Source organism: Lampris incognitus, chromosome 21, assembly GCF_029633865.1.
Source record: "Lampris incognitus isolate fLamInc1 chromosome 21, fLamInc1.hap2, whole genome shotgun sequence".
Taxonomy (NCBI): Eukaryota; Metazoa; Chordata; class Actinopteri; order Lampriformes; family Lampridae; genus Lampris; species Lampris incognitus.
This window is the reverse complement of record NC_079231.1, coordinates 10745407-10751893: the sequence shown is the minus strand read 5'-3', so window position 1 is coordinate 10751893 and position 6487 is coordinate 10745407.

Genomic DNA, 6487 nt, shown 5'->3' with positions numbered 1-6487 from the left:
GCGCACCGCAGAGAGAGCGCAGGTCAGATTCATTTCACTTCTGCAAAAGTAATGCCTTAAACTGCAAGAACATATCCGCCTTAAAGCAAAGACACACATTGTGCACACAAAACTCAATGCATTTTTCACTTGTTTCAGGAATTTTCAGAATCAGGACCACTTTATTTGTCATGTGCACAAGGGCATGAAATGGAACGAAACATCGTTTCCTCCAGCCCACAGCAGTGCAACACAACAAGAACTACAAGAACACATATATCCAAACTAACACATACTATATCTAAACTAAACAAAAAAATCACTGTCCTGAAGAATGAACGCCAGGCAGGATGACTGTCGGAACTGCCGGTCTGCATGAGCTAGCAGTTAGCTTAGCCTGGCCCACTTCCGCATCCTGTTAGACCGCCCTCGGTGTTTCCTCTTCGGGCACAGCTCCAGGCAGGGCCGTGGCCCCTGGGCCCACAGGACGCAGCAGACCAAGCCCCCTCAGCCGATCCAGCGCCAGCTCTCCCAGCCATCTTCGCGCCGCCATCTTCCCACACCGGTACTGGGTGAGGCCACTGCAAATGTGAATTTGTGCCGCCATCGTCTCAACCTATTGGAAGATTCTTTAACTGGTTTGATGAAACGCAAGACGTTTAAGGCATGTTAACTTTGGACTAGCTAGCTCTACCCTCAGGATGTGACAGGTGGCCTGGCGGGCTGTAATGAGGATTTCCAATTCTCAAGGATCAGATTGGAGGATCACGGGTTTGACCACCGTCTGCCAGAATGCAAAAAAAAAAAACGACGAGATTTTTATTTTCACCATCTTTATTCAGTCGTGGCGTTATGTTGTGGTGTATTTATCCAGCGATGACGTGGTCGACTGATTCTCGCTGGTTGCAAACGTGCTGTCGCTGCTGTTGGATTCATTACTGGTTGGTTTTTGCGGGTCTAAGCAGTATTTTAGATGGCAGTTAGGGTTGCAGTTTCTCTCTTCATGGTATTCACTGTTTACTCTGTCCTTCACTGATTAAAGCAGTACGATGAACTTGTGGCCTGTGTTGTTTGTGACTCCATGCGAGTCATCTATGGTACAAGACGCTTCACCATCCCCAACATAAAAAAATAAAGATAATAGCATTGGATTATGGAGACCATGACACGTCTGCCAGGATTCTGTCAGATTGACAGGAGCGTGACCCCGAAACAGGAAGTGTGTGTGTGTGTGGGGGGGGGGTCCCTTAATGGGCAAGGGAGTGGGGGGCATTGGATACAGAACACCAAGTGCCATGGACCCCAAGTTGTTTGGCACCTCTGCTCCACCCTGCTACCCCACCCCAGTCACCCCACTCCTGTTTCGGGTGTTCTTGACACCTAGGAGGGAAGTGGCATGGCAGCGCTTCCATTTGGAAGTTTTTTTCTGGCCAAATAAACACTCGTCCTTCTCACCTCATCTGCCAGTGTAAGCAGCTGTGTGTGTGTGTGTGTGTGTGTGTGTGTGTGTGTGTGTGTGTGTGTGTGTGTGTGTGTGTGTGTGTGTGTCAGAGAGAGTGAGAAAATGTGACTGAGGATGGGTGCTGTGTGTGTGTCAATGAGTGTGTGTGTGTAAAGAGAGAGAGAGAGAGATTGGGAGTTGAGTGCATGAGTATGTGTGTGAAAGATAGAACAGCTCAAAGAGAGAATTTTACCAACTGTGTGTGTGTGCATGCGTGTTGGTGTGTGTGTGAGTGGGGGGGGGGGCGAGAGAGGGCAAGCGTAGCGGTGTGAACACACCCATAAATCTGTCACCATGAAAACCACTTGTCTGCTGTTGGTTTTAATTGAGAAAGCATCCAGAGCTGCTAGCGCCCCCTAGTGAATGTAACCGGCAGTGTACTTTTAGACCAAGGTAATAACTGAGGGCAGTGGGAGGTCAGAATAACATCCATCCAACATCATAAACAAACCATTTTATCTTTTTACTCATCTACATATTCAGATACCCCGGCCTATTCTGAGGATTAGCTGTGCTTTTCTTTAGACCAGCCTTTGTAACTGCTCCTCCAGTCTGCCAAGTCCCAATCCCCTGTTCTTTTCTATGGAGAAATGATTTTCAGTTCAACATTTAGAAAGTAAACAAGACTTTAGCACCAAAATCTGAACAATTATTCCTCTGCCCGCGGCCAGCCCGTTCACTTAATTTTGTAAGAATATATGTTTTTAGCTAAAATCTTGTATATTTTGCTGACGCACAATCAAAGCAAAGGTTGAGTTAAAAACGTAACACGTTCAGACTCGGCAGCTTTGTGTCTCCTAAGACGATTTTTATTTTTTTACATTGATTTTAAGTTTGCACCATCAGCTCCATTCGCTTTGCTACCTGCAATTGCAGTCAGCTGACCACACCTATGCACACTCTTACACTTTTCAGTATTCTTTTACGTTTGTTAGTCTTTTTATGCCTTTAATTCTGAAATATGTTACACCCTCCTTTTTATCGCCATTTGCTCCTTATGGGAGTTCTCAAGTCCACTTGTCATTGTACAAGTACCTTGGTTCAGAGTATAATGACAATAAACTGAATTGAAACTGAACAAACTGAAGCCAGTTCAGTTAAACCAGTGGTATTTCGCCGTGTGCCATAGAGATCCGCTGATTATCACACCTTCAACCAGAAGCTGAAAAGGGGCGTGTTCCCTCAGCCCCATTTCTGAACTTGCCTAAACTTAACCGATAGCTAACCTATTTAATAGCTAACCTTAACCGATAACCTATTTGATAGCTAACCTTAACTGTTAGCTAACCTTAACCGATAACCTATTTGATAGCTAACCTTAACCGTTAGCTAACCTTAACTGATAACCTATTCGATAGCTAACCTTAACCGTTAGCTAACCTTAACCGATAACCTATTTGATAGCTAACCTTAACCGTTAGCTAACCTATTTGATCGCTAACCTTAACTGTTAGCTAACCTTAACCTATAGCTAACCTATTCGATAGCTAACCTTAACCATTAGTAAACATTAACCGTTAGCTAACCTTAACCGTTAGCTGTAGACTATTCGATAGCTAACCTTAACCATTAACCTATTCGATAGCTTGTAGCGATGCCCCATGTTTACCAGTGACTGTCGCTTTAAGACAGCGGGTTCAGGGGTCACCAGGGGGAATTGTGGGTAGGCGCAGGGTTGACATGGTGTTTGGTGGTTGTGAGTTAGCATGATTGTGAACCGTAGACTTGAAGTTTGGTGGAGGAAATAAACGACCCCACGGCTGTGTGGTCAAAAGAAGAAGTGGCCTCGTCTCCCTTCTGCCGTCCTCCACAAGCTAACCTATATTCGATAGCAAACCTTAACCGGTAGCTAACCGATTCGATAGCAAACCTTAACCGGTAGCTAACCGATTCGATAGCAAACCCACGGGACTGAGGGAATGCAGGGTTGACCCGAGATAAACTAACAAGTTAATTTAAACTACCAGAGCTCATAGAAAATGCGCTGCGTGTAGCAGATATTAAGATTTACACATTTCCTTAAGCGCTGCTACAGACTGAGAAGTTGGTGCCGGTTTGCCATTGTAAATAGTGTACGTGGGGGAAAAAAGACGGACTCCGTCGCTCTGGGTTGCAGCCTCATTGGGCCTGTATGAAACTGGTTGATAGGAAAACAGGGATGGACTGTCTTCATCCTGTCTTCAGATTAGCAGAGACATGGTTGTGATCGTTGGACGCTTTGAGGCCGGCGTCCATTTGCAGTTGAACCCGGGACCTGCTGGACTGAACGTTTTCAGGACACGTCCAGTTTGACGCAGGTACGTCAGTAATTTAATAACCTTTTTCTTTGTGAAAGATCCATTGCATTTTGTAAGAAAATCATTCCCATCACTTGTGGTTATGAAGCCCTGCTGTGTGCAAAACATAACGCCAAGGAATAGGAAGGGTTTTCTTCAGGTCACATCCTTTACCAGCGTATCTTAACATGAAGCACCCTCAGAGAGGAAAATAAAATTATTTCCTTAATCATTTTATTAAGTAAAATCAGCTGGCGTGGGAGTTTGGCTGGGGGACTAAAAATCCCCGAATGGTTGAAAACCACTGGTTTTAAAGCTTTTTTGAATTTTTTAAACACTTTTTCTTCCCACACAATTGGTACATAACTTATGTTTCCATCCAAATGTTGCGCAAATTTTGAAAAATAAAATGCAGATCTGTGTTTCCATCAACTACATGTTGTGTGAATATTTTGAGGCCGTTGGAACAAGATGACATCATCAAGAGCATCAGCCAATCAGAATGGGGAGATGTGACGCAGACCGACTTGCTGTTGTAAGAGTGGTCATGACTTTACCAGCTGTCCATCACTCTTCCATGCAGCCCAGAGACGCTGAAGACGACGTGACATGGTTCATTTAATGAGACTGAAATGATGATTAAACCACAGCCCACCGTACATCTGGTACATGGAGGCATTTCACACGTCAGCATTATGAAACGTGACACGTTATGTTTATCATTTACTCCAAAAATCTGTTTCTATCATCCTCTATCGCATTTTCTCTCAATCAACACGCCAACTTTTCCACCCCAACCAAGTGTACAAACTTTTTGCAATATTTAGCTGTTGTTATGTATTTATTTTTTGGGGGGATTTTTTTTCTCACTTTTTCTCCCCAATTGTATCTGGCCAATTACCCCACTCTTCCAAGCCGTCCCGGTCGCTGCTCCACCCCCTCTGCCGATCCGAGGAGGGCTGCAGCCTACCACGTCTCCTCCGATACATGTGGAGTCACCAGCTGCTTCTTTTCACCTGACAGTGAGGAGTTTCACCAGAGGGATGTAGCGCATGGGAGAATCACGCTATTCCCCCCAGTCCCCCCCCCCCCCCGCCAAAAAAAAAACAGGCGCCCCAGACGGCCGGAGGAGGCGCTAGTGCAGCGACCAGGACACATACCCACATCCGGCTCCCCACCCACAGACACGGCCAGTTGTGTCTGTAGGGATGCCGGACCAAGCCGGAGGTAACATGGGGATTGGAACCGACGGTCCCTGTGTTGGTAGGCAACGGAATAGACCACCACGCCACCCGGACGCCCCAAACAAACTCTTCTTGTTCCTGGTTTTGCAGCTTGTTAGCCTGTTGGCCCGTCTGACCTGTGGAGCCATCAAGAGGCCCGGTAGACATCACTGATGGCCGCTGAGATAGTTTAAACTGAAAGAGACTCAATACGCAGCAATTAAGTCTTTTTTCCTCTAGGGACAGACATTGCTTAGAGATACAGCAACCAGGGCAATAAAAACCGTTCAGAAAAGGAAAACACGTGCGAACAATTTACTGAGTCCACTAATGAGTCTTGTTTTATTTCATGTGTTTTCAATGCAACTGAAGTAACTTGAAACAAGCTTCACCATCTTGATAACAGTCGGACGGTCTTCCCTGGACGTGCCTTCACAGTCTTATCTCGGGAAAGAATTTGTGTAGCTGCATTGGAAATTAGCCGGGCTAACAGATAACCTACATACCCCACTGGCATTTCTCCCTCCATCCCAGGCACTTCGCCTGTTTTTATTTGAGCCGAAGGTTTCTGAGGTCCTTTGTCGGTGGGGTAACTTTACCATGACCCTTAAGGCCATGAAAAACATTGAAAACTTCAGGACACTGATTCAGGAACACACAACCATCAATCCTGTATTTTTTCTCAATCTCCAGGAATGTGGAGCCTTGGAGGACACGAGGTCTTGGAGGACACCCGGAAGCAGAGATACAGGTGATGGTCAAAGTGGAGGTGGGGGCATCAGAATCAGATTTGTATAGTTTTTAAACTGGGTGTTTAAAAAAAACCTTTACCACCCGGACCCCCTTAGACACACACACACACACTTTGCTCATCATTTGTACATTCTCTCCTGATAGAGATTTTGAACAAACTAAAGTAATTGGAGAAAAATAAAAGATTAAAAAAAAACGGGTAAGGTTTTTTTCTTTCAGTTTTGCTCACGGGAGTCTGCACCGTTTCCTTTGCCAGCAACGTTAGTTGGTAAATCACCAAACAGTCACAACTGTGAATTTAAGGGGATCTCCAGTTTACGCTGGAAGCCAAAGTAGCTCGTAGGACGGAGATCTGACATTTTCCTGCGTTCAGTTGGTTTCAATTCTACCGAACCTGGTTTACATTAAGGGGGGTTATGTCTGCTAGGACAGACTCAATCCATTTGTGCCTATAAACAAATTTCATTTTCTGCCTTATCATGTACGATGAGCATGTTTGCTTATGAGAAATATCTGTTGCCTATGAAAAGCTGCATTTGAAATGCTGAGTATCGGTTTTTAAAATAAACTTCAAGTTGAACGGGGCCAAGACGTCTGTGTACATACACGTCCTTCGAGTATGTTGTTTCGACTTTGTTTTTTTTTGTTTTTTGGGGGGGGGGGGATTTCCCCCTCCCATTTTCTCCCCAATTGTACTTGGCCAATTACCCCACTCTTCCGAGTTGTCCTGGTCTCTGCTCCACAACCTGTGCCGA